This window comes from Jaculus jaculus, chromosome 9 (genome assembly GCF_020740685.1).
Source record: "Jaculus jaculus isolate mJacJac1 chromosome 9, mJacJac1.mat.Y.cur, whole genome shotgun sequence".
Taxonomy (NCBI): Eukaryota; Metazoa; Chordata; class Mammalia; order Rodentia; family Dipodidae; genus Jaculus; species Jaculus jaculus.
The window spans coordinates 96,490,583-96,499,365 of NC_059110.1; the positions used below are offsets into that span (position 1 = coordinate 96,490,583).

The following is an 8,783-nucleotide window of genomic DNA, read 5'->3' on the forward strand; positions in this document are numbered from 1 at the left end:
AGTTCAGCTCACTGTTTTGCCGCTGTCTTCTGCCTGGTCTAGCAAGTTGTGGTGTCCAGCCTCTGCTCATGCCCTGCTTTCCCTCCCATCAGGCGGCTTCCCCTGGACAGTGTAAGCAAAAATAAACCTTTTCCTCTCATTGGCTGATTTTGGTCAGGTCTTTTTTTTTTAAATTTTTTATTAGCATTTTCCATGATTATAAAAACATATCCCATGGAAATTCCCTCTTGGTCAGGTCTTTTTTTTCCCCCAGCAACATGAAGGTAACTACAACACGTGAGGACCTGAGAACCCATGTAAGAGAGCCGGGAGTGATGACACGGGCCTGTAACCCCAGTGCAGAGAGGTGAGACAGGAAGATGTCTGGAGTTGATTGGCCAGCTAATCTATCTTACTTGGTGAGTTCCAGGCCAATGAGAGAGCCCATTTCAAAAGAAGGGGACCAAGTTTCTAAGGAATGACAGCCAAGTTTGTCCTCTGTTCTCCACATACATGAGCCAATAGTGCATCTGTACACACATGAAGATGCACAGACGTAAAATAAATAATTTCACGACTTAAAGGGTCCAAAACTCAAGAGGGTTGTTTACCCTTTGAGAAGGTAACCTCCACCAACCCCAGCTGCTCATCACAACTGAGCCATCACTTTGGCCACCTGTTTCCCCTTCCTTGTCAGACAGGTGGTTGATGCCGGCATTAGGTTGCAGCCTGGTCATGGGATGTCAGCGTGGTCCAAGCTAGAAGAGTTGACAAATGGTTCAGATGCTTCCCAAAACAACTGGTTAAGTGTTTTGAGGAAACGCTGCAAGCCCACGTGGTTTGGGAGTCGAGGCTGGGGTGACCTTCTCTTGTCTATCCAACTTCTGGTTGCAATATGCTTCTTTGGAATGACCTGGAAGAGATTTGTTTGGGAATCACTTCTCTTAAATACCCACGACTCCCAGCCGGGTGCCTGAAGCAAGGGCTGGGTCTGTAAAATGACGTGGCTCCATTAGAGATGGTGGAAAGTATGCGAGTGGCTTTTAATAGCATTAAATGCAGCACAGCACAGTCTTCCTGCTCCCTGGGCCCCACGTGCTGGCAGCCGGGCCCATGGGCCCTGACAGGACCGTTGATGAAGTCGTACTCCACACACAGCATGGACGGCTGGAGCATTAAGTTCTGGCTGGTCACACTGGAGACCCTAAGGTAATTTGCTGGCCCAAGGAAATGAGCTGTGGCCTTTTTAATTTTTTTTTTTAAATAATATCATCAGTGTAGGGCAGTAAAAAGAGCTTGGGACTGGGTGTGAGGCCATATGGGCCCAGTCCCAGGACTGTCACATGCTAGCTTTGTGACTTGCCCTCCTTTTTCTTCCTCTATGTGCTCCTTAAATCCCTCATAACACTCCAACACTTTGATTCCATGCATGTCTGCAATCATAAATTTCTTATTTTACTTTTAAAAAAATATTTTATTTTTATTGATTTATTTGAGGGAGAGAAAAGAGGCAAAGAGAAAGAGACAGAGAGAGAGAGAGAGAGAGAGAATAGGTGTGCCAGGGCCTCCAGCCACTGCAAACGAACTCCAGATGCATGCGCCACCTTGTGCATCTGGCTTAGGTGGGTTCTGGGGAATCGAACCTGAGTCCTTTGGCTTTGCAGACAAACGCCTTAACCACTAAGCCATCCCTTATTTTATTTTATTTTTTTTTGTGTGTGTGCACGTGTATTTGTATGTGTGCGGGTGCAAGAGTGCACAGCAGGATGCGTGTGATTGCATGTGGATGGAGCCCAGAGGTTGATGTTGGGTGCCGCTCTCCATGGCTTTCCTCATTTATTGAGATGGGGTCTCTCACTGAACCCAGAGCTCACCGATTTGACTAGCCTAGCTAGTCAGTCAGCTTACCCCAGGGCTCTGCCTGTCTGCCTCCTGAGTGCTGGGCTTACAGGTGCATGCCATTGCACCTAGCATTCATTTGAGTGCTGGGGAGTCCAAACTCACATCCTTCAGCTTATGCAGCAAACAAGTACTTTACTGACGGACCCATCTCCTCAGCCCCAGTCATAAATTCCTTGGACATAACAGTGCTCTGAAAGGAAACAAAACAGCAGAACTTAATTTAAAATTTATTTTAATGTGATTCTTTTCCAGTATCTTACATCTGTTAGCGAAGTTGTACATATAAATGCTGTGTGAATTTATTTTTAATTTATTAGTAATTGAGTGTTGGAAACAGGGTCTATGTAGCTCATACTGGCCTATAACCCTTGTTCCTTTTGTCTCGGCTTTCTGAGAGCACAGGTGTGTACCACCACACCTGGGTTGCAAATAAATATAAAGATAATATTTTGGTAGTAAGTTTTTTTGTTTTTTTTTTTGGCCTTTCGAGGTAAGGTCTCACTCTAGCCCAGGCTGATCTGGAACTCACTATGGAGTCTCAGGGTGGCCTCGAACTCACGGCAATCCTCCTACCTCTGCCTCCTGAGTGCTGGGATTAAAGGCGTGGTAGTAAGTTTTTAAAAATATTTTTATTTATTTGAGAGAGAGGGAAGGGCATAGAAAAAGCGAGGAAGGGGGGGAGAGGAGCCAGGGCCTCTTGCTGCCGCAAACATACTCCAGATGCACGCGCCACTTTGTGCATCTGGCTTTTGTGGGTGCTGGGGAATTGAACCCAGGCTGGCAAACTGCAGGCTGCAGGCTTTGTAAACAAGTTGCCTTTAAGTGTTGAGCCATCTCCCGAGCCCGGGTAGCAAGTCTTTTAGCCTTTTTTTTTTTTTCCCTGAAGGGAGCTAAGTTAAAAAAAGAGAGAGAGAGAGAGGCTCCAAGGTGATGGGCAAGTCACATTGGGGCTCTGTGTGCAGACTGGGACCTGTGCCACTGCGGTGATGCTCAGGGCTCTACACCACCCTCCCAGAGACGGTTTACCGAACTTGGGTGGAGAGAGAGAGAGCTTGGCCAAACGGCAGAGGATGAGCCTGAAACATGCCACTTATTAGATGTCTATGAGCTGGTTGCCTGCGTGTTAATTAGGGGTAATAAAATACAGCCCATCTCTTAAGCATACAGCAGCGAAATAATACAGATAAAATGCGTGCACGATCCAAGTTACGGCCCTACCCCCCAACACAGGTTTCATTTTAGATGCCTAAAAGATGTGAGACTTCTTTTTTTTTTTTTTTTTTCTGGGAAATTCTATTTATTGCTTTGCAGAGCTTTACTGCTTCTCCTGTCTTACAGTTAAGCCTCCTTCACCAGATGCCAAAGCCTAGATCTATGGCGCACTTAGGTCTACAGTGCCAACTGCAGGCGGCAGGAGGGCGAGGCGGGGAAGAGTCCCACCTGGCATTTCCGACCTCTGAGCACCTCTGCCTCCAGGGCCTTGGGCTCATCTAGGACACAGGATGCCATTCATGGATGTCAAGGGCACAGTTTGCTTCCAGCTGGTCATCTTCATCAGGGCTGCCTGGAAGGGACAGCTGGAGGGCTTGTTTTGCATTCAAAGTTTACTGCCCACCTCAGCCACCCTGGGAATTTCTCCATTGTTCAGAGTGGGCTGGGTGTGGTGGCACAGGCCTGTAATCTCAGCACTCTGGAGGCAAAGGCCAGCCTGGACTACATACCAAGTTGGAGGCTAGCCCAGGCTACATAGGATCCTGCTCAAAAAGCCAGAAACAGAAGCATTACAACCAAACAGCTCATAAAGTGCGTCTCAGGTGTGCGATGGTGTGGTCAAAGACACTGGGCAGGTCACTTAGTCCTCTTGTCCTTGATTTTTCTCAGCTTTAAAAAGGAATGGTGGTGGGGATGGCTCAGGGCGATTAAAGGCACTTGCTAGCAAAGCCTGGAGGCCAGAGTTCAATTCTCCAGTATGAGCGGCACATGCATCTGGAGTTCATATGCAGTGGTAAGGGGCCCTAGTGTACCCATACTCGTTCTCTCTGTCTGCTCACTTCTCTCTGCCAATCACTCTCAAATAAATGAATATATATATATACACACACACATATACATATTTGGTTTTTTGAGGTAGGGTCTCACTCTAGCTCAGGCTGACCTGGAATTCACTATTGAGTCTCAGGGTGGCCTCGAACTCACAGCGATGCTCCTACCTCTGCCTCCCAAATGCTGGGATTAAAGGCGTGCGCCACCACGCCCGGCGGGATGTTACTTTTTTATAAAAGGGATAAAGGGCCATGGAGATGGCTCAGAAATGCCCATGTAAGGCATGAGAACCTGAGCTTAAGTCCCTAGCTCTCCCACAAAGCCAGACATGGCCATGCACTCTGGAAAGCCTAGTGCTGGGGAGGCAGAGACAGGGCGATCCCTACGGCTTGTTGACCGGCTAGACTAGTTGAAATAGGTGAGCTCCAGGTTCAGAGAGAAACCGTCTCTGAAACAATAAGACGAAGGGCTAGAGAGATGGCTCAGCTGTTCAGGCACTTGCCCACAAAACCTAATGACCTGAGTTCAGTTCCCCGGGACCCAAGCGAAGCCAGATGCACAGATGCACAAAACGGCACATGCATCTGGAGTTCGTTTGCAGTGGCTGGAGGCCCTGGTGTGCCCATTCTGTGTCTCCTCTCTGTCTCTCTGCTTGCAAAGAAATAAAAAGAATTTTTTTTTAAAAAAAAGGTGGAGAGTAGCTGCAGAAGATGCTGACCATTGACCACTGCTCTCTACATGCGTGCATGCACAAGCATGTGTTTCTGCACTCCTGTGTACCCAAAATTGTTTAAAAAGGGATGAGTACTATGTGGGTGCCCAACCTCCTAAGCTTGGCTCACAGGCCTAAGAAGCTGCTTCTGAATGGAGCAGTAAGAAGTGAAAAGGGGGCTGGAGAGATTGATCAGTTGTAAGGGCACTTGCCGGCAAAGCCTAAGGACTCAAGTTCGATTCCCCAGGACCCACGTAAGCCAGATGCACAAGGTGGCACACACGTCTGGAGTTTGTTTGCAGTGGATGGAGGCCCTGGTGCATCCATTCTCTCTCTGCCTCCCTCTCTCTTTCAAATAAAAAAAAAAAAAAAAAAGGGCCGGGCATGGTGGCGCACGCCTTTAATCCCAGCACGTTGGGAGGCAGAGGTAGGAGGATGGCCATAAATTCGAGGCCACCCTGAGACTACATAGTGAAGTCCAGGTCAGCCTGGGCTAGAGCGAGTTGCTACCTCCAAAAAATAAAAAGTGAAAAGACCCATAGCCATTAAGCTTCCTGGTCCAATTAGTACCACTACATGCTCATTTCTTCATCTCACGGAAGAAGAAAAAAGAAAAACCCAACAACCTGGCCCTTCATAGCTTAAGAAGGGGGAAACAGTTGGCAAGGAATCACCCAGTCTCATCAGCTCGGAGCCGTGTGATGATTTAACATCCATCACCTGCCTTATCATGATCCTCGGGCTGCCTGCATCCTTGGCGTTTGAGGAGGTCAATTTCCGGCGCGCACAGAGAAGCCCACGGCCGAGGCGGGGAACAATCGGCCACAGTGCTGCTCTGTGCTGTTGATCCTTTCATTTCCTCCAGCCGACTCCTGCGGGTGGGAGGGGCGGGGGCGGGGGCGGGGTGGGGAGCTCAGTTTTGCGCTCCTCTCTTGGACTAATCATTTACAACCGTCCCCAGCACCCAGCCCCTCTCCCTCCGTTTGCTGTCCAGCTACTGCTCTGTATGGCAAGATGGTTAATTGGGGACCTGATCCCAGCCAAATGGCAAGAAAGGCTTCAAGGAGCCTGCTCAGTGGACCTTAAATATCCTGCCCACAACTTTACAGCCCAGGCGGCCATGGAGGAAGCATGAGTCACAGCAGAGAGGTGAGGCTGCTGCTCAGGGAAGGCTTCGGCCATGACATTTTTCATGCTTTTAATAAACCACTGTATTATTAGAACTCACCAAAGCTGAATTTAATGAAAGTCTTGGGCCCTAAGGCCTGAAGTTTTCTTTTGTATTGCAAAATGAAACCAACTGGTCCCATTCAAATTAGCAACCCACCCCCCCAACCAAAAAAAAGCATAGATTTTAATTGTTTCTTTCATTATTGTGATTTTTTTTTTCTTTCTCTCCCTTTTCCACGATTTTGTCAAATTTTGTTGGATTATACAGTCTCTCTCGGAGGCATAGAGGAAGTGGACAAGATGAAGAATAAAACCAGGAGAAACTTTCAGATAGTAACACGCTTTTCTTTAGGATTCCTTAAAGAAAGTTACCCTTATGTATGCGAATTTTAAAAGAATGAGGAGCAGCAGAAGAAAAACACAAGCCCTCTCAAAAAGCACCTGAGACACAATCCCATTTAAAACCCACTTTTATGAGCGCTCCTTCAATGAAGCCTGGGGACTATCCCACCCTGTACCATACTGGCACCACCCAGCCCCGCCCCCACCCGCCCAACAAATTATCATTCCAGAAATAATAGGAGGACAACTTCTGATTTTTTTTTTTTTTTTCAAACTTCTGGGGTTTGAACCCATGGAAACTACCCTGGGGCAGGGTGGGCAGCAGAGGCGGGAATGAAACCTGCTGCTGGCTGTGCATCTGGCCTTCAGCTCCTTAGAAGCCTGGGTGGCAGGAAATCATTCTACCGTAGCTTCCGGATTTGCAGGAGCTAGTGAAAAGACATCTCCCCCGCCCCCCACACACACCTTGCAGCTACGTTTATAAACAAATATTCTCTTTCCAGCCCTCCCTCCAATTTGGCAACTACTTGCCCGATAGAGTAGGCTTTCAAATGACTCCTTGTCCCTCATGGAGTAGAAAGGTACTAGTGCCCACCCTGGAGCTTGGGGCTCTGAACTTTCCCCAGGGGAGGGTGTTCGCCTCTGGCTCTGGAACCTCCACCTGAGCTACTGGACTGCTGGGTGGCTGAAGGTGGGCGTGGGAGACTTTCGAACCCACTGCCTGCAGCATGCAGAGGTGGGGGCAGAGGGGGCTGGGAATGGCTCTGCCCAAGCTGCCTTTGTCTCAGCCCATTCCTCCTTTTGGGATCAGGCGGGCTCTGATTCCTGCAGGGAAGTCCCTGCTTGGCATCGAGGCTGGCCTCAGGCATAAGATCCTAATTATTTGAATGGTATTTGTTTTCATAGCTCCCTCTCTCTCTCTCTCTTTTTTTAATGTGTCCAGGTCGATGGCATTTTAATGCCTTATTAAACAGGGGTTTTACAGCAGTCTGTCTGTTCAGTCTCTGGGCCCATGCCTGTACTTTGTGTGCAGGGATTTTATCTTTCCTGCTGGCCAAAAATATTTTCCGAATTCCCTATAAAAGTTTTCGAGATTTCCTAAGACAAATAGAGCTCCACCAGCTCGAAAATGACCTTGATGCAGTCAGAATTACATTCAGACACAGTCCCTCTCCCTTGTTTACACTGAGAACTGAACTTCTCTTGTATTCGCCAAGTGAACTGCCCTTCTCAACAACACATTTGCTCCACAAATGGGCTCCTGGCTAAAAACACCACTCTACCTGGGACCATGGTTCCCCAGAATCCCACCTTTTACTGGTTTCTTCCATCCTCTCAGCCGGTCTCCTTGGCTTTGAAGACGGCATCCATAAAGCCCCGTCCTGGTGGCGGAGTTTACTTAAGAGCCCCGTGGAGGCAGCAGCTAGACCCGCTGTAGGAAGATGGCTGTCACCGAGTCGGCAGAGCCATCAAGAGAGAAGTCAGCTGAGCTCTTTTGTTTATTTGCCAGGGTTTAAAATTTGATGAAAATGAATTGTCTTTTCAGAAGGAAGCTGAACTTACACAGCGTTTCATAAGCCACAGGTCAGACAACTTAGTGTAAGGGAGAAACAAGAATGGACATGGGAGCTGGGAAGATGGCTAAAGGCACTTGCTTTCAAAGCCTGCCGGTCTGGGTTCGATTCCCCAGTACCCGGGTAAAGCCAGATGAACAAAGTGGCACATGTGTCAAGTTCATTTGCAGTGGCAGGAGGCCCTGGCATCACCATGCTCTCTCTCTTTCCCCCTCTCTATTACATAAATTTTTTAAAAAGAATGGGCATGGGTCCATTTTACATTTCTGGCACAATTTAGTGTATGATTTTGGACACACAAAACAGAAACATAACCCAAGTCTTAGTTTCTTTATTTACAATATGGAGAAAGGGCTGGAGAGATGGCTTAGTGGTTAAGGTCCTTTCCTGCAAAGCCTAAGGATCCAGGTTTGACTCCCTAGAACACATGTAAGCCAGATATGCAAAGTGGCACATGTGTCTGGAGTTAGTTTGTAGTGACTAGAGGCCCTGGAGCACCCAGTCTCTCTCAAATAAATAAAAATATAAATACAAAAACCTTTAAAATAAAATCAAATATGGAGAAAACTGTAATGGTTGTGTGTGAATATGAGCAAAGGAGAATTATATGTATGAAAATGTGAGAATGAAATCTACTACTCTGTACACTAAAACTTTTAATATAACATTAAAAACAAAATACAAATGGAGAAATTGTAAATGTCTCTGTCTCAGGGTGGCTATCAATATCTTAGAAATGTGTTTGATAAAACATCTGGTGCAGGGGTTTAGTGGTAGACACTTGCTTATTGTGTACAGAGTCCTGAGTTTGATTCTCCGTTCTGCAGACAAAAAAAAAAAAAGAGTGCATTGATTAGCACTAGTGTTGGTAGATAATACTGACTTCAGTATTTCATGAGTGTCATTAAGACTTAGTGTCAGTCTTGGGAAGGAGTCATGATTGTGGGCTAGGTACAGAAGTAAGTGATAGGATCAGATGTGACTCTAAAACCAAGGCAGGCTCTCCTATCCTGATGGAGGAAGTGTTGAAATTCTGTAATTAAATGTGGACAGTTAGATCA

The 8,783-nt window shown here is 47.1% G+C and overlaps 1 long non-coding RNA gene across 1 annotated transcript; it reads right to left on the bottom strand.

The window, feature by feature from the left end:
* Positions 1-236: 236 nt before the first annotated feature.
* LOC123463563 lies at positions 237-5,481 on the bottom strand. The gene is made up of 3 exons (XR_006638986.1): positions 5,357-5,481; positions 1,888-2,071; positions 237-892 (listed from the first exon to the last, which is right to left on the bottom strand). It is a non-coding gene; the product is annotated as an uncharacterized LOC123463563 (long non-coding RNA).
* Between the last annotated feature and the right edge of the window lie 3,302 nt (positions 5,482-8,783).